Source organism: Vigna umbellata, chromosome 7, assembly GCF_029865625.1.
Source record: "Vigna umbellata cultivar VRB3 chromosome 7, Vumbellata_1.0, whole genome shotgun sequence".
NCBI lineage: Eukaryota > Viridiplantae > Streptophyta > Magnoliopsida > Fabales > Fabaceae > Vigna > Vigna umbellata.
This window is the reverse complement of record NC_142171.1, coordinates 36,387,836-36,413,772: the sequence shown is the minus strand read 5'-3', so window position 1 is coordinate 36,413,772 and position 25,937 is coordinate 36,387,836. Positions and strand designations below refer to the sequence as shown.

Below are 25,937 nucleotides of genomic sequence, written 5' to 3'. Positions count from 1 at the left end.
ATTCTCTCTTGAAAGTCACATGCTAGAGAGTCCAAAGACTCCCTCTAGCCACCTTCCAAGCACCTCTCTCTCTTTCATTTTCCAAATTTCGCGGTGCTTCTCTCCTCCACGCTACATCCTTCGCTGCCACCTTGTTAGTGCATGCGTCAGCTCCTCCATTCCACGTCATTGGCTTTTCCTCTCACGCACAGAAACGCCACTTCATTTCGCATTTCACCTCTCGCGCATCAGACACGCACATCCACATTCTCTCTCTCGTTTCTCCATCTCGTAGAAACCACATCTTTCATTCTCACTCTCGAGCTCCTCACTGTAAGTCATATTTCTCCTCACAGATTCATATTTCTTCCTTCTACTTTAGCTTTGCTCAGCCCCTGACAACATCATCCGCTAGGGTTTCCATCTTCTCTCATCATTTCCTTCATTTTCACCGTTTGTTTTCATTCTCCACCGATTGTTTTCCCTTTTCTACCGTTTAATCCACTTTCCACTGAGCAATCTAGCTTTTCCACCATTCAATCTTGAGTTTGAACCGATTAATCGGTTCATTTTGAGTTTTCCCTCTTTTTTAGGGTTCGTTCATGATTTTAGGGTTTTCTACAATCGATTTCGATTCTCTCAGTTTCCTTCGAGTTAGCTCTCAATCTTGAGCTTCGTTCACATATCCGCTGCGTCTTATCTCGTCGAGGAAGGCTCGAGGAGTTCGAATCGTGCTTGCACAGCTTCGATCGTCATCTCCTCGGGTGTTCGTCCATCATTTTTACTAGATGGATCAATGCAGGCTTCATCTCCATGCTTGTGGCGTTGACCATTGGCTTTGCAATGCTTTTAAAATGGTAAGGGCCAACAATAGTTGCATAATCTGCCAAAGTCCGTCTGCCATCATTGTTGTCCATGCTTTCTTGATCTGATTGTAAGGCCTGTGAAATTCTCTCTAGCGAAGGTTCTCTAGATAATCTGATTCTTCTTGTCCTCCTACTAGTCTAAAGTCCTTCAAGAAAAGGTTCAACACTGTTGTTCCTCCTTGTTCTAACTGTATCCTGCATAGAAAAAAAAACCCTAAAAAATACTGTTAGCACAAAAGTAAAAATAAAAATAAAAGATACGAAAATAAAATAAAATAAAAGCAAATAAAATAAAGTAAAATAGAATAAAGCCAAAATTAATTAAGAATCATACAAATATAATAGTTTAAACCGTGAGTCCCCGGCAACGGCGCCAAAAATTTGTTGACGGATTGGCAAGTGTACCAAATTGCACAAGTAATATAAAATGGTAAGACCAAGTATCATATCCCTGAAGACTCTCGACACTAAACAGTTGTGTGATAACTCAATTAATTAAGACTTAAATAAAACGAGATTGGTGGTTTCAAATGCAAAGACATAAAATTAAATATGAATGCAAATTGATCAATAGTAGAGTAACACAAAGATGAATGGAGGTTGTTTATAAAATGAGATGGTTATGTTGTTAGGGTTTGATTTCACCATGTTTACTCTCATGTATATAAGAATTCTTCTTTTTACATTAATATTAACGTCACTCACTAAATTACTTAGAACCCGATCCCTCGGCGCAATAAGCATGCCTTAATTCCTAGTTCGTGCAATTTGTTAGCATAAAACTAAAGAACAGAAATTTTGATAATGTCTCAAAGTCAAGTCTCAAATGCTCTTATTACAGGAAGATCTTCATGAAGACTTTTTTTATATTAAAGCTTTTATACTCAAGATAAATGATTATATATTATAATAATCGATTATGAGTAATCAATTATGACTTGCCATAATTGATTATAGTGAGCAATTATGAGAAATTTTAAGCAAACTTTTTTACCTTTGTGCATTCATTAAATGCATAATTAATTACCATAATTAGATAATTGATTATTACACGTTAATTAGTTGACAACGGAATTTTGGAGGTATCCTTGAGTGAGATCTCTATAAATTAGATTGGGACTCTCATTCTAAAATACGAAATACAAAATACGAAATAAGTGTATTTTGAAAAATCTGATCTGCCGTGTGCGGTGATAAGTGTTCTAGGGTTTGCTGAACCCTTGTGTTGTGGCTTTCAGAACTTAGCGTATTGACATAGAGCGAGAACTTTCACAGGGAGTGTGAATGAGTGTTATTGTTGTTGCTAAGTTAAAAGCCTATCATCCTTCGTGAAGCATTCGAAGGAGGTGTTCATCCTTTGTGAAGATCCAGAGGAGGTGTCATCAAATTTTTGGCGTCGTTGCCGGGGACTCGTGGTTTAACTAGTTCATTTGTGTGATTATTGATTATCTTTGCTTGTTTTTGAATTTTGAATTTTAATTTCGAATTTCGAATTTCAGTTTTTATTTTCTGTTTTTATTTTTCGGTTTTTATTTTATTTTATTTTATTTTATTTTCTGTTTTTATTTTTTTTCGGCTATTATTTTATTTTATTTTATTTTCTGTTATTTTTTCTGTTTTCAGTTTTTGTTTTCTGTTTTTATTTTATCTTCTTATCTCTGATTTTATATCTTCTTCTCTATCCTTTTGTGCTAACAAATTTTTCTAGGGACTTGTTTTCTTGTGTATGCAGGAAGCAATTCGAACTAGAAGCAAGAAAACCTCGGAACCTCTTCTTGAAGGCTTAGACGAGAGTAGATGGAGGAGAAGAATCCGTACATCTAGAGAACTTTTCCCTCCTTCGGAAGATCTCTTACAACCATCACCACAAGGTTCTTACCATAGCACTAAGGAGATGGAGAATAATAATGTCAGACGGACTCTTGCAGATTACACTAATGTAGCTGGCCCTCAGCATTTCAATAGCATAGCAAGACCAAGGGTCAATGTAGCTAATATGGAGGTGAAACCGACATTAATCCAACTGGTTAAGAGTAACTAATTTAATGGGTTGTCTCACGAAAGCCCATATGAGCACGTCACAACTTTTAATGAGATTTGCAATACAGTGAAGATAAATGGGGTGCCTGATGAAGTAATCAAACTTAGCCTATTTCCATTCTCATTAGGAGGCAACGCTAAGCTTTGGTTGAACTCTTTTCCAGAAGGGAGCTTTACAGAGTGGGAAGCAGTGGTGACAAAGTTCTTGAACAAATACTTCCCACAATCTAAGGTAAATAAAGGAAAGCAAGAGATTTCATCTTTCAGGCAAGGCATGTAGGAATCACCAGGTCATGCATGGGACAGATATAAAAGCCTATTAAGAAAGACTCCCACGCATGGATTTGACGAAGTGGAAGTAGTCCTAATCTTCCTTGGAGGTCTTGGTTCACAAACCAAGATGATGCTTGACGCCTCAACTGGAGGAAATATCAAATGGAAAACTCCAGAGGAAGCTACAGAAATAATTGAAAACGTGGCTACTAATGATAATGAGCTGAACAGTGAAAGAGGAGCTCCTATTCAACAAAAAGGAGTTCTACAGTTGCAAACCAATGATGCCTTGCTAGCACAGAACAAGATACTAACTCAACAATTGGAGACTCTCACAAAAACACTTGCACAACTGCCAAAGGAGTTAAAGACTGTTGCACAGGTTCAACCACAGTTGTGAGAATTATGTGGGGGTGACTGATGACAAATTTATGAACACCGAAAAACGGCGCCACAAACTTGTTTAACAATCGGCAAGTGTGACCGAATCGTATCAAGTAATAAAACAAGGTAAGACCAAGTATCGTTTTCCCAAAGGACTCACGGCCTAGTTTAGCTATGTGACTTGTTGATTATTTAAGACTTAAGAACAAATTAATTGTAGGTTTCAATGCAAGAGACATTAATTAAATATGTATGCATGAATTTGATCAATGGAGAAAAAAAGAATACAAACACTTCAATGAATTAGATGGATGAGTATGTTGTTGGGGTTATCAATTTCATCTTATCCACTCTCATATACTTTAGGAATTCATCATTCTTATCGTCAATGCTAATGCCACTCTCTAAATCACCTTGCAAGAAGGCCTATCCTTAATTACGAGTTCATACAATTCCTAGCATTCCTAGTAATTAGTTCTTAAAGTGCATGAGCTTAAAGGCAACCAATATGCTATTGGGAGAAATTCCCCGGATCTAGAATTCCCCGTACGTTCCCGTATCGACAAAATCAATAATCATGGCAATGAATGAGTTAAACAAAGCAAGCAATAAGCAAAGAGGAAAAACCCTAGCTAAAGATGAAAGAAAGCATATATCTTAATATAAGACGTTTAATCAAATTCCATATATGAGAGTTTCACAAGACTACATTGATTCCCCAACAACAATACAAGGTTTAGTTCACCATATTCATGGTGAAACTAGATGAACAATAATGAAAGAATGAAAGATAAAACCCTAGAAAGATGAGGAGGTAGCCTGAGCATCCAAAATCTTACTTCAAGGGGTGGAAAAGAGAGTGTTTGCTTCGTCTCTGCCAAAGATCCAAACCCTAGGACGTCCTAAAGCTTATATACTATTCTAAAAATACAGAAAATTAGGCCCAAGCCCAAAATAGTGCCGCTCAACGGTAAGCTACCGCTCAGCGGTAAGTGCGTGAGTTGTTTTCTTCCCCTCAGCGGCCTGTTCACCCCTCGGCGGATCCAACGTGACTGCCTGAGTGCCGCTCAGCGGTAAACTGCCGCTGAGTGGCAGTTGCGGCTTCTCCTTTTGCACTTTTTGATGTCTTTTCTGATTCCATCTCTATCCTTCTTCACTTCTTTCACCAAATTCACCTTAAAACCTGCATAAAAACACTAAAATCAAACATAAACCTGTTCAGCTCTCTTATTTCTAAAAATATGACCAAAAGCATGATTTCAAGCTAGTTTCTAAGTCTTAAAGATTGCTTTTGGTATCAATTTTAAGCATAAAAATAACGGTTTTTCAACTGTTATCAGTGACCATATCAATGTTCAATGCGCCTTTCCAGCAGAAGCTTTAGAGGATGTTAACTTCATGGCCAATCAATTTTCATACCGTCAGGGGAATTTCAATCAAGGGTGGAAACCACACCCAAGCATTGGTCAAGGACAAAGTAGGCAAGCTGGACAAGCTGGGCAATCTAACAAGCAACAACAACAACCAACCTTATGGCAACAAATTTCTATACTTAATGAAAGATCAATAAGGATGGAAGAAACTCTTCAGCAATTCATATAGAAAACTGAATCTACTCAAAAGAGCACTGAAGCTGTTATTAAGAACTTGGAGATTCAAATGGGATAGATTACTAAGCACTTGAAAGAAAGGCCTGACAAAAATTTTGGGGCTAATACTGAGGTTAACCCCAGGGAAGAATGTAAAGTGTTGGAGAGTACAAATGTTGAAACAGTTGAGTTAGAAAGAGAGAAAGAAAGAGAAAAGAGAGAAAAAGAAAAAGAAGAGAGAAAAGAGAAAGAAAAGAGATAAAGAGTGAAGATATTCTTCCGTTTCCAACAAATCATGAGAAACAATTTGATTTTACAGAAATATTGATGATGGTGGATAATGATATACCTTGGAAGGAGATATTACAGCATATTGCAGTTTATACAAAACCTGAGGAAGAAGTCTCTACAAAGAAAAGACGTAGAGATAATGAGACAAAGGAGTATAAAGTTGTTAAAAAGAAGCCATTCCCTCCAAAAGCAAAAGATCCAGGAGGTTTCTCCATTCCATGCACAATAGGGAAGAAAAGGATAAAGAAGGCTTTATTGGATTTAGGATCAAGTGTTAACTTGATGCCTTATTCTTTACTTGAGCAGATTGGTGATATTGATGTGAAGCCTATAAAGATTAATTTAGTAATGGCAGATGGATCCTCAAAGAAGCCCTATGGTATAGCAGAGGATGTTATAGTTTGTGTAGGCAAACTACAGTTCTTGGTGGACTTTGTGGTGATGGAGATGGAGACTGAAAAGATACCCATTATTCTCGGAAGACCGTTTATGAAAACGGCCAAAGCCATCATTGATGTGGATGAAGGTGTAGTGGTGCTCCAAGACCAAGAAGAAAGAGTTGTTGTAGATGTCTTCAAAGAAGAGAGGCAGATGCAGGAGGAAGAAGCTAGTCAAAAAGTTGCATATCAAGATGTACTCATGACTAGCCCTGAAGATGAAAAGCCCAAGGTCAAAGGTAAACATTGTTTGTTGTTTTAGGTACAGGAAGAAGAAAACATTGGGAAAGGAAGAAAGGTCCATAATGATTGGATGAAAGAACGACTCCAATTTGGTAAACCTGTGAAATTCAAAAACAAGTTGTGGGTTGTGAAAGACTATAAAGAAAATGAGGTGATAGAGATAGAGTCTCCATATTCCAGAAGAGTTAGAAAAGTGGACCGGAAGCAGTTGATGAGTTGGTGTGATATGAACATCAACCATGAAGAAGAAACTTGAGCTTTATTGGGTCAAGCTAATGACGTTAAAAGAGCGCTTGCTGGAAGGCATTCCAGTGATTTGAGGACAATTTTTCTTTTGATTTTATTTTGGTTTTGTAAATTTTTATCAGTTTGGACATTACTTCTATAAATTTTTGGGCATAGCATCTACTAAAGGATGCTAGGTGGTTAAGTATCTACTGAAAGATACTAGGTTTGTTACACCTACTGATGGGTGTTGGTAAGAAAGATTTGCACCTACTGATGGGTGTTGATGGATTTTAGGTCAGGCTCGTAACGTTAAACAAGCGCTACCTGGGAGGCAACCCAGTTGATTGATTATATTTTTGTTTATTCTACATTAGTTGCATAATAGGGATTTGCATGAGTAATCTGAGAATTTAATTGCAGGGAGCAAGTGAGGGGTTTGTGTAGGAGCACTTAGGTTAAGCTAGGAAGAAGAAGAGCACTTCCCGAAAGTGCCGCTGCGCGGCAAACTGTCGCTGAGCGGTAGTGTCGCAGAATGGGCTTAGGTTGCCCCTTAGCGGAACCCGAGCCCATTAGGGTATTTTTATACCCTAAGTAGCCTTGGCCTCTATTTTCAGATTCTTCTCTGCACACACACTCCTACATACTTTTCCAAAGGTTCTATACAACTTTCCCCTCATTCCTCTTGAGAAAATCTCCCTTCCACTCAGTTCTCACTAGTTTTCCATCTAAGTTTGGGGTTGGGAGAGAGCATCATTGTTCTTCACAAGCTTGAAATCATTCTCCACTCATCTAGCATCTCCACCCAAGTAAGTCAAGCATTTTTCATTATAGGGTTCTTGAGCATGAATTTGATTGTTGAAGCATGAATTTTTAGGGGTTTTGATTTCTATGCATGATTTAATGAATTAATTTATGTTTGAACCGATTGAACTGAGTGATTTTGATCTAGAAGATTGAAAATTGCATGTGGGTGGAGTTAGGAAAGGTTAAAAGTGCATGTTTCAAAAATCTGTAGAATCACCGCTCAGGGGTAAATTTGCGCTGAGCGGCACTCTGACAGACCTGAGATTTTTGCTGAATTGTGTACTGGATCGCTGCACTGGTGGCGCTGAGGGGTGATTTTGACCCTCAGCGATGGTTTAGCATGGAATTAGAGTGTTGTTTATTGTTTACTAATGCTCAACAACATGTCTTGTGGTTGTGTAATTTGTGTTGAATGTAGGAATGGCATCTTCTTCAGGCAAAAGAGTGAAGACCATGGCATCCAAAAGGAAAGAAAAGGAACCAGAACAACCCCACTCTAGTAGATTCCTATTTCGCAAACATGAGAAGCATTTTAAGGTGGTCCAAGATAGGAGGCTCCTTATGGAGAGGAAAGTTGGAATGATACCTAACTTTGCTCCTCAATTTGGAGAGCAATTGCTGGGAAATGATTGGGGGAAGCTAGCCACATACCCTGCTCCAGCCAATATAGCTGTGGTGAAAGAATTTTACACCAATGCAAGGCAGATTGGTGGTTATCCGACTGAGAATTACCTAGGCTATGTTAGAGGCCACGCTATTAGGTATGATCCTGATTCTATCAACAACTTCTTGGGTACTGCGTGGGCTGGTGAGCAGTGTCAGTTTGCTCTCTGTATGGAAGAAGGCACTGATTTTGATGATGTGGAGAGAGTTTTATGTGTACCTGGAGGACATTTTCAGAGGAATAGAACTGGTTCTGTGGTGAACATTAGGAGGATTGATTTGAATCCTCTTGCAAAATATTGGATGGCATTTTCTCATGCCAACATTCAGCCATGTTCTCATGTGTCAGACATCACTCTTAGCAGGGCACTCCTCCTTTACTGTGCGATCAGGAACTTGAATGTCAATATTGGACAGGTAATAGCTGATGAGATAAGGGTGTGTGCTAACACAACAAACAGCAAAGCACCCTTAAGACATCCTTCTTTGATCACACACCTTTGCAAGATAGCTGGGGTGGATAGTTCTGCTCCACCATTTGAGAGGCCAAGGAAAGCAATTGATGAGGCCTATTATAGACAATACTGTGGAGGTGAGGAGGCAGCTCAGCCAGTTCCACCACGCCGTACTCGCAGAGAAAGATGACAAGCACAAAGTCAGGCATCTGCTAAGATACATGAAGCAGAACCTTTCCAAATGAGGGACATGTATATGTCTCTTATAGGTGAACAGTTGCAGTCTATCCATAGAGGACAGGTGGCCACTGCTGAGATGATTGTTGGAATGTATGATACACCTCCAACACACAGGTGGACTATGGAGGAGTTTCATAATGTGGTAGCTTGGCCAGAGGAGGAAGCCCAAGATAGCAGAGCTGGAGCAGCTGAAGCTTCAGCTATGGGGATGGATGAAGATGATGCTGATGATGATGAAGATAACACATTTGAGGATGCTGAAGATGAGGAAGAAGAGGAGGATACAAAAGACAGCTTAGACTGACGAGGAGCTGAGATAGCATTTATTGATGAATGCTATCAGCACTAGAGCAGGACTTATGCTTTTGTTTGGTTTTATATTTCTGAACTTTTTTACTTATGTTTTTAGAATAGGGTTTGATGTACTCAATTGGAAACTTTGTCTGTTATGATGGTTTGCTTATGATTGTTGTTTGATAAGTAATGCCTGATGATGCTTTGATACTGGTTGATGTTGCATTACATGTTTATACAGGTGATTCACAAGCTTTGTGAACAAATGCATGATGTTGTGATTGTGATTATGATACTAAGCAGGATGTGTATGTCGAATGAGAATGAGCTTGTATGTGAGGTTTTGAGCTCTAGAGTTTTTGTGATTAAATGCTATTACTTTGAAAGCATGAATGATTTTGCCCAGGTTTTCTATGATTGAATCAATTGCTTGTTTGCATCATATGATCAAGGCCATTTGTTGGTAACCCTTTTATTAGCCAAATTCATGAACTTAGCCTACTAAAAGAGAGCACTATGTGTTCTATCATTTGAACCTGTAGCCTTGAACATAATTTGAACACCCCTTGTGAAAAGCTTTACCTTGAGTTAAGTAGAGAATATTTTGTGGTATTGATAAATATTCAAGTTTGGGGTTATTGGGAAGTTATGAAAGGGAAATTGAAAGCATTGAGCTAAAAGCTTAGATGTGTGAAAAAGGAAAGAAAAAAAAATAAAGAAAGAAAAGAAGAAAAAGCAAAGCTCAATGCAAAAGAAAGTTGGGAATAAATAAGAATGATTGTGTCTATATGATTCTCTTAACTCAAGGGTTTTGTGATCTAGAAAAACCAATTTTCTTGTTAGGCCAGCCACATTATAAGCCATTGAAAAGTCCTTGTGATGATGCATGCTTGTGAATGTATTTGATTATGGTTAAATGAAAGGCAAAGTCAATTCATGTGACATGGTGATAGTGGAGTAAATGAGTGATTACCTTTTATACACATGTGTGTTTGAGTGAAACACTTTATCTAGTGAGGAAAGATTCCATGAGCACATGAACATCCATGCTTAGTTGATTGATCATTCATGAAAAATAGCATTTGTTGGATATTAGGTGATTGTGTGAACACTAAAGCATGTGCATGTCTTGATTGAAGTCTTTGTCATGAGCTTAATTGAAGTACTTACTTATCTTGAAAAGAGGATTTTTGAATGGAGTGAACCATTGTATTGATTGGTAGAAGATTGAGTTACATCTTGTTTGCTTGAGGACAAGCAAAGTTCTAAGTTTGGGGTTGTGATAACAGTTGAAAAACTGTTATTTTCATGCTTAAAATTGATACTAAAAGCAACCTTTAACACTTAGAAACTAGCTTGGAATCATGCTTTTGTTCATATTTTTAGGAATAAGAGAGCTGGACAGGTTTATGCTTGATTTCAGTGTTTTATGCAGGTTTTAAGGTGAATTTGGTGAAAGAAGTGAAGAAGGATAGAGATGGAATCAGAAAAGAACTCAAAAAGCGCAAAAGAAGAGAAGCCGCAAGTACCGCTCAGCGTCAGTTTACCGCTGAGCGGCACTCAGGAACACCCGTTGGCTCCGATGAGGGGTGAAAGTGCAGCTGAGGGGAGAATTGACTACGCGTTGGTACTGCTGAGCGGCAGTTTACCGCTGAGCGGTGGTCTTTTGGGCTTAGGCCCACTTTTCTGTAATATTTCGAATAGTATATAAGCTTTAGGACTTCCTAGGGTTTGTATCTTTGGCTGGGAGGAAGCAGAAACACACTTTTCAACCATGGGGGTAGATTGGGAGATGGTGACGGCTCTACTCTTCTCTTTCTAGGGTTTTTCTATCTCTTCAATTCTTTCATTATTGTTCATCTAGTTTCACCATGAATATGGTGAACTAAACTTTGTATTGTTGTGGGGGAATCAATGTAACCTTTTGAAGCTCTCATATATGGAATTTGTGTTTAAACATCTTATTTGAGATACATGCTTTCTTTCATCATTAGTTAGGGTTTTTCTTCTTTGCTCAAAGCATGCATTGTTTAACTCATTCGATGTCATGATTATTGATTTTGTCGATGTCATTCGATACATCTTATTTTGAGATATATGCATATTGCCTAGACATAGGGATATGAGGGTTGGTTGCCTTTAAGCTTCTGTGCTTCAGAATTAATTATTAGGGATGCTAGGAATTGTATGAACTCGTAATTAAGGATAGGCTTTCTTGCAAGGTGATTTAGAGAGTGACATTAACAATGATAAAAAGAATGATGAATTCCTAAAGTATATGAGAGTGGATAAGATGAAATTGATTACCCCAACAACATACTCATCCATCTAATTCGTTCAAGTGTTTGTGTTCCTCTTTTCCATTGATCAAAACTCATGCATACATGTTTACTTATTGTCTTTTGCATTTGAAACCTCAGAAATTTGTTCACAAGTCTTAAATAATCAAGAAATCATATAACTAACTAGGTCGTGAGTCCTTTGGGAGAACGATACTTGGTCTTACCGAGTTTATTACTTGATACGATTCGGTCACACTTGCCGAGAGTTAAACAAGTTTTTGGCGCCATTTTTCGGTGTTCATAACTCTGTCATCAAGTCCTTAAATAGAACATAAAAATAATAGAAAACATGTCCAAGCCCACTTCGATGGCGCTCAGCGCCCCACTTAGGGCGCCCAGGCGAGGTACGGGTCAAAACTGGCGCTCAGCGCCCCTAGAGGGGCGCCCAGGCGTGGTGCGGGAAGAAAATTGGCGCTCAGACCTTGCGGTAGCATTCCAAAACTCACTTTTTTGTTGTTTTGGCTGTTTTGCTTGCTTTTATGGCTGATTCTTCCAGGCACATTATTAGCTACAAAATAAAGGGAATTTAGTGATAAAATAATAAAGTATAACCTCTACTCACTTATTAGCAAAACTAAAGCAAAAATATGAGTTCAAGCAAGTTTCTAGGTCAAAAAGGGCGCGTTTAGTATCAAAATTATATGACAGATAACTGTATTTTCAACCGTTATCAGGTATACAAACTTTGCCTTCCTTGAAGAAGTACCCATCTCTCACATAAAAACCTCCTTGTGGTTTGTGCAAACATTCTTCATAAATAGTGGCAAACTCACTATCTTGAGTATACAATTCAATTATATTATCAAAACCAATAATTTGAGCACCTAATGTGGCTAACAAATTGTTTCTTCTTGATAAAACATCTGCCACAATGTTAGATTTGCCTTTCTTGTATTTGATAACATAAGAGAATTGTTCAATAAATTCCAATCATTTGGCATGTCTCTTTTGCAACATGTGTTGACTGTTGATGGATTGACAAGTGTACCAAATCTCACAAGTAATATAAAATGGTAAGACCAAGTATCGTATCCCTGAAGACTCTTGGCACTAAACAGTTGTGTGATAACTCAATTAATTAAGACTTAAATAAAATGAGATTGTTGGTTTCAAATGCAAAGACAAAATTAAATATGAATGCAAATTGATCAGTAGTAGAGTAACACAAAGATGAACGGAGGTTGTTTACAAAATGAGATGATTATGTTGTTAGGGTTTAATTTCACCAAGTTTACTCTCATGTATATAAGAATCCTTCTTTTTACATTAATATTAACGTCACTCACTAAATTACTTAGAACCTGATCCCTCGGCGCAATAAACCTGCCTTAAATCCTAGTTCGTACAATTCCTAGCGTTCCTACAAAATTAAGTCTGAAGATCAAGAGCTTAAGACGACCAAGTACTCATACCCTCATCCCTGAGAAATATTACTCTTGGGAGAATTCAACAAGAACTTGAATTGTAAGGAACCTCCCGACACTCATGCAATTCATAAATCATGCTACTAAATGAGTTAAATAGAGCAAGCATTAAAACAAATGAATTCCCTAATAATTAATGAAAAAGCATATAAATTAAGAATCAATTCAAATACATGAGATTTCACAAGGTTACATCATCCTCCAACAACAAATAGAGTTTAGTTCCCCATAGACATGGAGAAACTAGATGAATAATGGAAAAGCATGAGATAGTGAAACCCTAAAAGTAGAAGAGGAAGCTCCCACCTCCAGATCTGCCTTCAGAGAGTAGAAGAGTGTGTTGTTGTGTTGCTCAAGCCAGAGATACCAAACCTAGAGCCCCTGGGTCCTTTAAATAAATTCGGAAAAGAGTAGAAACAAGGCCCGGTCCAAAAGAGTCGAAACAGAGCAAAAACTGGGCCGAATCTACGACGCACGATGCTCGGGCGCCCTAATGGATGGTCCTCATGTGGGTCTTGAGCCTTCAATTGGATGCCCAGGCTTCGAGGTCCGCCGCTCAGGCGGCCTAGGAGGGCGCCCGGGAGGTGGACGTCGTTTTTCCAAGGCTCAAGCCTCTAGATAGGGCGCCCAAGCTTCATGCGATTCCTCCTTTCGGTGCTTTTCCAGGCCTTTCTGAGCTCTAACTCCTTAGCACTTCATCTCTGCTTTCCGCATTCTCTCATTACCTATCAAAACAAGGGAAATTAGTGATAATATCATCAAATTCAACATCAACTCTCTTATTCACACAACTTAATGAAAAAGGATGATTCCAAGAAAGTTTCTAAGTGAAAAAGGGTGTTTTTAGTATCAAAATTACATCACAAATAACGGTATTTTCAACCGTTAACATTGACTCTTCAAATATTTTACTGATTCATGATCACTATGAATGATGAACTCCTTAGAAACAAGGTAATGTTCCCAAGTTTGAAGAGCTCTCACAAGAGCATAGAGTTCTTTATCATAGGTGGGATAGTTACATGTGGCCTCATGAATTTTTTCATTGAAATAAGCAATGGGATGACCTTCTTGTAATAATACAACACCTATGCCAAGACCTAAAGCATCACATTCTAGCTCAAAAGTTTTAGAAAAATTTGGCAAAGCTAGAATGGGTGCTTGGGTGAGCTTCTTTTTAAGTAGATCAAAAGCTTTTTGTTGTTTTTCTCCCCAATGGAATGTAATATCCTTTTTCACCAACTCATTGAGAGGTGAAGCAAGACTAGAGAAGTTAGGAACAAATCTTCTATAAAAGCTTGCCAAACCATGGAAGCTCCTGACTTCTCCTACATTCTTTGGGGTTGGCCAATCTTGGATGACCTATATTTTCTCAAGGTCATAATGAACCCCATTTTCATTGACAACAAAACCTAAAAAGATGACACTATCTAAACTAAAGGTGCATTTGTCAATATTTGCAAACAAGTGGTTAGTTCTAAGAATTGTTAAGACAACTCTTAAATGATTTTCATGAGTTTGCAAATTTTCACTATACACCAAAATGTCATCAAAATAAACTACAACAAACTTCCCGATGCAATCCCTTAAGACATGATTCATGAGTCTCATGAAGGTGCTTGGAGCATTAGTAAGGCCGAAAGGCATCACTAGCCATTCATATAGTCCAAACTTTGTCTTAAAAGCAATTTTCCACTTATCACCTTCTTTGATTCTTATTTGGTGATAACCGCTTTTGTGATCTATTTTGGAAATATTTGGGCTTAATGCAATTCATCCAACATATCATCAAGTCTAGGGATAGGATGTATGTATTTTATTGTGATGTTTTTGATTGCCCTACAATCATAGCACATACGCCATTTTCCATCTTTCTTGGGCACCAACAACACAGGCACATCACATGGGCTTAAGCTCTTTTGAACCCAGCCCTTGTCTAACAAGTCTTGGACTTGTGACTCAATCTCTTTGGTCTCTTGGGGATTTGTCCTATAGGCAGGCCTATTAGGAAGAGTTACCCTAGGTACAAAATCAATTTGGTGTTTTATTCCCCTTAATGGTGGAAGTCCAATTGGAACTTCCTTAGGAAATACATCATCAAATTCTTTTAAGAGTTTTTGCATAAAAATAGAAAGAGTATAAGTCTTAGACACAATAGAAGTGCATGTGAGTGTTCCTTGACACAAGAGAAGGTAAGAAGGTTCCTCTATTTATTTTCATCAAGCAATCATTGTTTTGATTTTAATATTGCAATACTTAAGAGGAAGAGATCACATCAAACTAGGGTAATTGATTCTTATTCATTTATATATGCAAACAAATATGTAAACCCCTATCTGAATATTGATTAACTCATTTGTTGTTCTTATAATATCAGTAAATCTCATGAAAATTGTAGTTCTGCTAACTCTTGTTAATTGTTTGTATTTTACTTTCAGATTTTGACAGTTGGTACAAATCCTCTGCTCAATCACTTTGACATGAATGGCACGATCCTTTCACAAATACAGTGTGCTCCTTCGTCATCTTTTTCTATCTGCTTACATCCTATAGGGGTATGTTCTGTTTCAAAATCATTGCTAATTGTGTTTAGTAGCAGTTGTCTGCTCAAACATGCTGACGGACTCCTTGTTACTCTCTACTTTATGTGATATATAGTTGCATTACTGAGAAACTCATTTTAGGTTATGGCAATTGGAGGCTATGGTGGCCTTGTTGATGTTATCTCACAATTTGGCAGTCACATGTGCACGTTTCATTGTTAAGCAAAGTTCTCAGATAGTTTGAAAATTCTGATACCTCGGGATCAAGAACCCAAACAATTTCTATGTAAGTTGTGACAAGCTTTGGGATTAAGATAGTTTTTGGCCTAACTTATTTCTAATTTTCTTCTCCTTATAAGAAGAAACACTATATATAAAAGTTAAAAAAAAGTAGTATATTTTTTAGAAGAAATTATGAAGTATTAAATAAGCTAATTGGTGGAGCTTCTCTGAAGTGTTTATGGAGCTTCTTAAGTTGGATATCATAATCCTGTCCACCGATGTTTTATGCTTTCCTTTATTTGTTGCATGTTTATATTTTTTGTAAACCTATAATTTACATTAACAAAAATCTTAAATGACTTTTTATAATTTTAAAAATTAGCAGTTCTTAAATATGTGCTTTTGAAACAATTTTATGTAAACCAAAGTAATTTTTGCTGAGAATTTTTAATTTTTATTTTAGTTTTTACATCCATTAATGTGCAATCTACAGACATAGGAAATATAACTGGCTTATTGCAAATGTACCCCATTAATTTCCTTTTAATATGAACTTTATGTTTAAAGTTATTTTTGTTGAAATGCATTCTTACCACATTTTAATATTACAATATCCACAACGTTGACACTAGTGTTCTAATTTCAATATGAAATCCTTTGCAGCACCTTTTTAAGGAGTTATGGAAATGATATGATTAACATCGACCATTGTTGTTACCATCATTTAAGAGTATTAATCCATCTAAATAGGTAGCATTTCATTGGTTAAATTATATGTTCATCTTGCTTCCTTCCTAATTAACCATGAAATGTTTAATATGATTTATTATCTTGGAAAGGCCATTTATGCAGGAATATCTTCATTCTTATTTAGTTTTTTTTAACCTTTCATGGGATGGATAAACATTTCTTAAAAGGGTTCTTAAATGTTGTCAAAGCTAGTAAGATGAAAATTTGGTGTTTAAGAGGCAGAATGAGCTTAAAGAAATTTACAGAGGAGTTCACATGGATGTCAATAGTGAATCTGCAACACAGATTTTGACTAGTCTCATCGAATGTGCTACAAAACCTATCATATTATCTCCTTTATATAGTTTTTAAAACTCTCTTTCTATTTTTCAAAACTATTTTCACTTAAATACTTTCGAAAATTATTGTTGTGTTTGTCCATAATGTTTGGTATTGGCTCTAAATTTTCCTTGATTACTTTTGATTGCTTTGTAGGTATTGTTGATCTGTCTCATTTGCTTCAAAACATGGATGGTCAGATAAGACAAGCCAAGGAACGAGCTCTAAGCGTAAGGATATCTTAGATATGACAGGGAATCTTGTTTTGTAAATAAATAGTTGGAATTAGTTTTTATAATTTTATTTTGGTTTTAACAGTGTGGCCCATAATGGCTTGTGTCAGGACCTATTAAAATACCTCCAAAGCCACCTGTTAGTATCATTAAATGCACCCAAACCCCACCTGTCTAATCCCATTTATTATACCCAAAACCCTGCTCAGAACCATTAAAACGCACTCACACACTCTCTACGCTAACGCCAAGTGTCACAGTAGAAGCTTCGGAAGTCAGTTAGTGGAGTGCAGGTGTCAAGAGGAGAGCGCACGACCGTCTGGATGTGGGGTAAACAAAAAATGATTTTCTGAAAAACGCTGCCCACTCTCCTTTACACACCTTCTTCTTCCTAAACTCAGACTTCCATTTTCTCCTCCTTCTCTCTAGAAAACTCTTCCTTCTCTCTACTGAAACTCACCCTTTCTCTTCTCCGTTCATCACTCAGAAACCATAGAAGTACTCTCGGCGCCGTAAGCTTCAGTTTGGACCGAACAGTTTCAGAGTCTGAAGCTGGTAAGTTCTCATCTCTAATCATTCGTTCTTGGGTTACATGCAAAACCAAGTTTTGGTTGCATGCAGGGATACCATCTAAATTCTTCTTTATATTTCTGGTTAGACTTAGTTGGAAGAATTAAGCAATCGTTGGGGTAGAAAGTTGTATACGGACAACCAAAAATTATACTCTTAGAAAGTTCACCACTAATCCAGGTAAGGGAAGCTTATTCAATTTAATTCGTATGTTGTATTGTGCTGTATGGATGTTCTGTGATTTGCATGAAGCATGATCTGTAATATTTGATTTTGATATATATGGTCATAAGTATGAACTAATGTCTGGTGAAGATGTGATGAACTATGGTATGAGTATTTGGAAGTATGAAATGTATATGCTGAAAATGAGTAAATGTAAATGAATCTTTAAGTATGAAATTCCCTATGATAAAGTACGTTCGTCATTGAACAGTCCTTGACCGTTCGGTGTTGTTATTAAACTTTATTTGAAATTGAATTCTTTCATTCGGAAAGGATTCTAGTTGAGGACGAACGCCCTCTTATATTAGTCCTACGTTTGAGCGTTCGGCCAAACGTAGATGCCCTGAGTGTTAAGTGAGGAGTTGAGAAGCTTGAAAATATACATTCGGACACTTAGTCATTCTTAAAAAATCTAACTTTATCATCTCGTCTTATATAAATTTCTATTTTAATTCGAATCAGTGATGGGTCTCGACCCGAAGCGTTCGTTATGAGTGGCGCTCGGTCTTATACCGAACGCTCGTCCTGGCCTTTAATTACCAAAGGGTTGGAAATAGCGTTCGTCCAAACTTTCAGTAAGTACGTACCGTGTTCGGTCATTGACTGGCAGTCGGCTTCTATAATTGCATTGTTCTCGGTATGGTCGTTCACTCGTCTAGTGGTGTTTCTATCCATTTGGATTCGGCCTAGCGCCTTGGTACTTAATTTATTCTGAGTGTTGATCGGATAATTCCTAGAGTCAGTTCATTCAACTAATTCAATTGGTAATGACGTTCGTCAAATAATATGTGTCGGTTTTGTTCTGTTGTGAAAAGAGGATCCTCGGTCTCGTGTTTTTACGTTCGTCAGTGTTATGAAGCGGGCTGAACGCTCGTCATTTTATGAACTTGGATCTGATGATGAAAATGATATTAAATTGAAAGGTTATAAAGGATGAACAGTATATGAGATGAAATAATGGTTGCGTATTTTGAACGAGCGTTCCAAGGAGGAACGACTCTTGGATGAAAGTTGGAATTGTAAAGTATGAATGTGGACAAAGCTTAGCTGGCGATTCATCCTGATGTTCCGTGAGTGCTCGTCCTCACGTAGAGGGGAGTATGTCATGTGTGGGAACGGCAGGAGGTCTTAGTCCATAAATGTACTTTGGACGGAACGGACTAACCTCGGGTGGTAGCTGATGAGAATTCCAGCTACTCCACCTGGGTGCACGAACGTCGTAGCTACACAGAATTCATACAGTCCGGACAGTCAGTCTAGTATCAGGAATTGATTGAGTTAAAGAATTGATTGAATTATATGTTGTGAAATATTTGATATGTTTGATGTGTTATGAAATGCATGTTATTAATTGAATTAAATTCAATAAGCTTACCCTTCGTTTTTCATTGTGTTGTCCTGTCTCTGTATGTCCGTCCTTGTCCTTGCAATGATCATCCGTGTGGATGTGAGCAGATGGAGAGGCGTTGCTGGAAGAGACGCTTGCGGAAGGGATTTTGGAGGAAGAGAATCTCGTTGATATAGAAGTGAAGGCCGAACAGTAGGACGTTCGGTTATTAGTTAATTTGGAATGTTAGCATGCTGTATTAGGACGACCCCTTCCCTTTTTGCTTATTTTTAGCCGTTCGGTATTTATATTTTGTAAACCGTTCGGACAGGAAGTCTTAGATTGAACACCTTTATTTGTGTTTGCTTATGTAAGGCCGTTTGGCTAAGAGTGTACTTTACCTCTTTAAATGTAAGACTGAATTGATATATTAATATATGTAAATATTCTATTTTATATGGTTTATTACTGTATTTTATGGGATGTTACAGCTTGACATACTGTAAAGTTGAAATTTAATGTTAGAATATAATAGGTTATGATTTCGAGTTAGTTGAAAAATTTAGTTACACGTTATAAATCTAAAATTTGGATGAGTTATATATTTGACAGTGGATTTTTTTAGTTCCACTTTGGTTTCAAGTATAAAGATACTAATGTTATAAAAAGATATTTTATATTAAATTAGTTATTTAAACATTTTTTTAATGTGTAAATTTTATGATAGTATATAAATAATTTTTAATTTTTTTTGGAAATAAATAATTACATACGGATTCTTTTCGTATGTACGTTATATACAAATATTATATACGGATTTTTCCGTATGTAAATTACATACAAATTTTATATACGGATTTTTCCGTATGTAATTTATATACGGATTTTTCCGTATATAATTTATATACGGATATATCCGTATGTAATTTAGCTACACTTATTTTATATACGGATTTTTGTCTGTATATAATCCGTATATAATACATTTTTATATACGGATTTTGGATGTTATATACGGATTTTGACCGTATGTAATTATGATTTTTCTTGTAGTGGAAGAATATTTTCCAAAGTCTTTTTAGTTAAAGGTTTAATCATTTTCGAGGTCCTTAATTTTGTTGAGTAGTCTCAAATAGATTGTTAATAATTTTTTTCTCAATTGGACCCCTATTTTTGAAAAATTAAAGCAATTAGATCCTTATCGTTAGTTCCGTACTAACACCATTAAAAGAGGTGCAACGTGTCAATTCGTTTTTTTTTTGTTTTTTTAATTATTTTTATTTTTAATTTTAATTTTTTTTAAAAAATATAATAAAATGTCACGTGTCAAACTGATATTGTGCCACGTGGCAATGATAGTGTCACATGACACTAACAATGTCACATGTCATTGTCAGGCCACGTGCCATTGCATTAGTCTCAATTTGGTTCTTGTATTTTTATTTTGTCTCAATTTGGTCTCTCTATTTTTATTTTGTCTCAATTTAGTCCTAATTTTAAAAATTAAACAATTTTTTCCCTCTTCAAATTCAAACAAAATTTAATTTGTATATAAATTTTAACAAATTTTTTTATTCAAATTGGAAACAAATTAATTTGTTCAATGAGCAAAATCATTTGGAAAAAATTGTTCAATTTTAATAAAAATATTTGTTAAGATTTATATACAAATTAAATTTTGTTTGAATTTAGAGAGAGACAAAATTGTTTAATTTTTTAAATTAGGACTAAAGTAAGACAAAATAAAAATAGAGGGACCAAATTGAGACAAAATAAAAATACAAGGACTAAATTGAGACTAATGCAATGACACGTGGCACAGTCAATGTCATGTCACACTGTCATTGCCACGTAACACAATATCAGTTTGACACGTGGCATTTTAAAAAAGAAAAATAAATAAAAAAAATTAAAAAATAACGGTAAGGACCTAATTGGGTTAATTTTTCGGAAATAGGGACCCAATTGAGAAAGAAAATAACTGAGAACCTATTTGAGACTTCTCAGAAAAATTAAGGACCTTGAAAATGATTAAACCTTAGTTAAAAGGACTTCATGTTGAGAAACCTTATGGGAGGGAACACCACTTTCCCACACCTCCTTTTCATCCCTAAGGATTACTCTTGTCTTTTTGTTTTTACTTCTTTTTTTTTTTCTTCTTTTTCTTGCTCTTGTTGAGCTTCATTTGTGCTTGATCATTAGCCCACCTGGGAAGGTGACAAAGGATGAAGCACAAATTTCTTGTCATTCTTGTGCATAGTGATAGCATTGATAAGACCATGGTGAATAGTTTGATGATCAAATTGCCATGGCCTTCCCAATAACACATGACAAGATTCCATGGGAACTACATCTCAAATAACTTCATCTTTGAAGTTCCCTATGGAAATTGTCAATGTTACTTAATTCTTTGTTGTTATTGTTAGAAATGAAGAGCCTTGTTTCTCAACAGCAAAAGGGGCGGGTAAATTGGTGATCAATAAAAAAAATGCTTTTTAAATATTTTCTTAAACTTAGAATGATCTTTAACCTTTCTTGTAATCTAAGTAATATGCGTATGCAATGAAAGTAAAAGAGATAAGGAAAGAAGAACAAAGACAAGGTTTTTATCCTGGTTCGACCTCAATGCCTACATTCAGTTTCCTTCCAATCAACCTGAGATTGAAGGATCTTTCACTATAATGATTTGAGTTTTACACCAAAGGCTTTACATAGACTCTCTCAAATGTAAACACCTCTCCCACTCAACAATTAAATATAGAAAGAAAACACATGCACAAAGAACCACACGTCCTACTACAGAACCCTTTGAGACCACCTCTCAAAGTTAAGAACCCCTTGTTCTTCTTCCTGTCACGCACGAATAGGGCAACATAATCCAAGATTGCAAAATACAAGTTTCTGATCAACGTAGGAACACCTCAACAATGTAGATAAAGATCATTCTATTCGTCCACAATGTTTCTCTCAAGAATTCTTCAAGTTTCTTCCAATTCTTCAACTCTCCATACTTGGAGCGTCTCAACAACCTGTAATACTTTTCTCAAATCAAATATATTAGATATGACAGTTTACAAATGATCAAAAGTTCTTATAGAGTTGCATGTAATGCGTCAATTTATAGTTTTCATCATGACAGATGCAAAACAATCGATTACGTTAGTAATGTAATCGATTACATTAAAATCGGATGTAACAGAATTACTACTAACAAAGTTCTAATTGAATGCACAATTAATGTAATCGATTTGCAATAAATGCTAGCCGAACATATTTAAAAATATGATCGTTATAACTGTTTTGACTTAGCTTGAAAATACTTTTCAAAAGATAACAAACTTAATTGATTACATAATTAGTGTAATCGATTAAGCTCTTCACTTAAACAGATTTTGAAAACTTTTTCTCTTCAAAAACTCATCACAGCACATTTCAACAAGATGTATGCAAACACACGAGTTTTAATCGATTTAACACTTAATGTAATCAATTTAAAACTTGTTGTTTTGCCACAGTTTAAAACATAAGCTGCCTAATGAACTTAATTGATTACAACATCATTGTAATCGATTAACTCATACAGAGTTGCTTTATGCTTATGGTTTTCACACACAAAAACATTCAGTATGCATACAGAGATATAAACACATCATGTTCACAGTAGTATGCAGACTAAACAGTATATGAACATATGTATTAATCAACAATAAACATTTTCATAGCCACATACATATGTATCAATCACAAATACACATTTTTGTTGTGTATGACAACATCTATGTGTTGTTACAATCAATGTGTTGTCATCATCAAAAACAAACACATTAGGGATTGGATTCAACACTCATATTGCTCCCCTATCAACAGTTATATCCCCATCTTCATTAAGCCAATGAAGTTTGTAAGGTTTTGGATGGGGTATCAAAGTAAGATTCAATTTTTCAACAACCTTGTGCTACAAAAATTGCAGCAAGATCCACTATCAACAATGAGAGAACATGTTTTATTTTGAATTTGACATCTTATATGAAAGATGTTATCTCTTTTTGATAAGTGTTCTAGGCTTGATTGGTTGTTCAACACCCTTCTCACCATTAGAAGTTGACCCTCACAAGGATACACTTCTTCTTCATTTGATTTTTCTTATTCACTCTCACTTTCACTGGTGGGCTCTCACTGCTATACATGTCACTACCTCGTAAAATGATTGTTCTCTTGGTAGGACATTGAGCAACTATGTGACGCTATCCAAACATTTAAAGCACTTGATGTCACTAGTGTGAGTGTGTGAAGAAGATTCTTACTTGGGTTTTTCAATTATCTTGGCTAGAGGTTTGAAGGGCTCTTTTTCTTGAAAAACATTCTTTTCAAATGTAGGTTGAACTTGAACTCTTTTGGAAGGGGATTTTCTCAAGCTTTGTTGTTCTACCTTTATACATATTTGAACAAGATCATTCAAAGCTCTATAAGGTAATAGTTCAACCCTATCTCGGATATCAAAATTTAGCCCACTCAAAAATCTGGCCAAGGTAATTTCTTCTGCTTCTACAATTCCTGCCCTCATCATATATAACTCCATCTTTTGTCTATACTCTTCCATAGTCATAGACCTTTGTTGCAATCATTGGAGCTTATCCATGAGTTCTCTATTGTAATAGGAGGGAATGTGCCTCCTCCTAAGGGTAGCTTTGATATCATTCTAATACTCTATTGGAGGATCTTGATGTCTTAGTCTCTCTTGGACTATGGCAATCCACCAATGCATTGCATACCCTTGAAAGCTTAGGGTGGCAAGAGAGACTTTTCTTTCTTCACCTACTTGGTGGCAAGCAAAGATTTTCTCCACCTTCATCTCCCAATCTAGGTAAGCCTCAACATTATCTTTTCCATGGAAATGACACAATACTATATTAACTTCCTTAGGGGAGGAGGATATCGGAATTCCCTCATATGTCTTCTTGATGAAGAGGGATGTTGATAATACTCTCCTATCCTTAAGTATTCTCCTTCAAATTGGGAGTCTACACTTCCCCTAGATCTCTCCCTACTTTGAGCTTGCTCTTCTCTCAAAATTTTCAATTCATCTTTGATGAAAGCATTTTTTAACTCTCTATTGACTTGTTCTTGACTCATTCTTCTCTCAATCTCACCAAGTTTGTTGACTATGGTTTGGAGGGAGAGTTGTTCTTCACTATCACTAATCCTAGGGGAATGTCTCCTAGACATTTTTATGAACTTAAAAGTTTTCATGAAGTAAGGAATAAGAGATTTTCACTTGAGAGCAAATTCCAGTTAAGAGAGGTGAACCATGTAGGTTGCTTAAATACCAAGTCTTGCCTTGCCAAATATGTTCCTAGTTACTTGCTAAAATTCCTTAAGTCAAAATTACTATTAGACTCACTAAAAGTCGAGAGACAACAAACAAACACATAGAAAAGGAAAAATCTAGACTCTAAATTCGAACTCTAAGAATTTCCTAAGCGCATACAAGAAATTGAAACAAGTGAGGTCTCCTAAGTGAGGCTTGAAACTTTGGTTCCCAGACACACTCACTATCTTCTGCTTGTTTTTTTGGTTTAAGAATTACAATCAAACAATGCAATTGAAAGGAAAAACACTTGAGAATTCTTCCAATCCACTTGCATAAAGGCCAATTACAAGTACTTTGCAAATTGAAATTAAACAATAAAAGGAAAGGTGGATGATGCTTGCAGCTTTGGCTTCTCTCAAAGGAATGAACTGTATTGGTTCACGACAATTCTCACAGCTGCTAAAATAATGATCTTCGGCTGTTGCAGCAACAAAAAACATTGTGCAGGCCCAAAGAGTGAATCTGCTGCACCGAAATCAGCTTCCAAGCTGGACTTTTCATTCTCCAATCCTTTTCCTAGGAGGCTACCAGTGATGCAAAGGTGTTTGGGACAAGTCTGCAACCACAATTGAACTCACACAGACCACCAACAATCCATTATGAAGTCAGAATTTATCACTACTGCTGCCAGGAAATTGCAGAAAAAGATTGCACCACTGTCTTTTTATCAAACAGTTTATGTGCAGAAAGTTCAAACAATTAAAATCAAGCAATTAAGTGGATTCAAAGGACAGAGGCACTCAAAAGGAACTTAAGAAATGCTCTAGAATGGATTTAGAAATCACGTAAACGGATACAGGTTGAATAGACTGCAAAATCAAACTCAATTTCGAAATAGGAAAATCTATTTGATAAAATGCCTATGAGAGTTTCTGTTAATGATGCATCAGAATTGAAACAGAACTGGCATTATTTCACAAAACTTTTTTTTTAAAATAAGGTCTATTGTTGAGTTTGATTTTGTGAACTTCTTATAATTCATTTGAACCAAGATTTTGCTACCAAATTTAACACTGAATTAGATGCATCAATCACAGCAAACACTTAATAAAAAAATTCTGCAAATTATATCAGAAATGAAATGCTGAAAAGTGGTGGTTTGAATGGTCAATTTGCACAAAAGTGTTTAGACTCACAGTTTTATGGTTGGAGCAACTTTACTTTATGAAATATAACTTGTACAAACTACCAGCAGAGGCTAAACATTGGACAATCAAAATTTCACTGGTCAGGTTGATATTTAACACCAATTTTAACCATTCCACCAACCAATTTTAAGCATAAGAGTCAAAATGAACTGTGATTATATAATCTGACTTTAGGATAGCAGTTTAAATTTGAAAGAGACTCTAGAATTGATCTTGAAGATGTTCAGCAATGAGTTCTAAACTGAATCAGATTTAAAAAAAGAAAAAAAAAACTCAAACTAGGATGATGCAGCTCGGTCAATCTGCATAGCTGAATACATTTTGGATTTCTAGTGATGTTACCAAGCTTCTTGCTTAAGCATTTCATGGCTTATGTGGTATGCATCATGTACTATCTCATTCAGCCACTGGATTACAGTTCACAAAACCAATTTTCACGTAATTTGCCAAAGAAAACTCAATAAATCTAATACTGCATAACATTTGAAAGAGTGAAAATGAGGTTAATGTTCATGCACCCGAGCTCAAATTAATTTGGTCATTGCTCCATTGGTGTGCAGATTTAACACTCACTCAGATTTATGCATCCAACTTCCAAAATGCAGAATACACCAGAATTTGACAAATGAAACAATTACACACGACTGGACATGACAGAAAAAGATGCTTTAATAAAAA

At 36.2% G+C, this 25,937-nt stretch overlaps 1 long non-coding RNA gene across 1 annotated transcript; it reads left to right on the top strand.

Moving 5' to 3' along the window:
• The first annotated feature begins 15,031 nt into the window (after nucleotides 1-15,031).
• LOC148195863 (uncharacterized) lies at nucleotides 15,032-16,695 on the top strand. The gene is made up of 3 exons (XR_015781060.1): nucleotides 15,032-15,107; nucleotides 15,981-16,067; nucleotides 16,542-16,695. It is a non-coding gene; the product is annotated as an uncharacterized LOC148195863 (long non-coding RNA).
• Nucleotides 16,696-25,937: the final 9,242 nt, after the last annotated feature.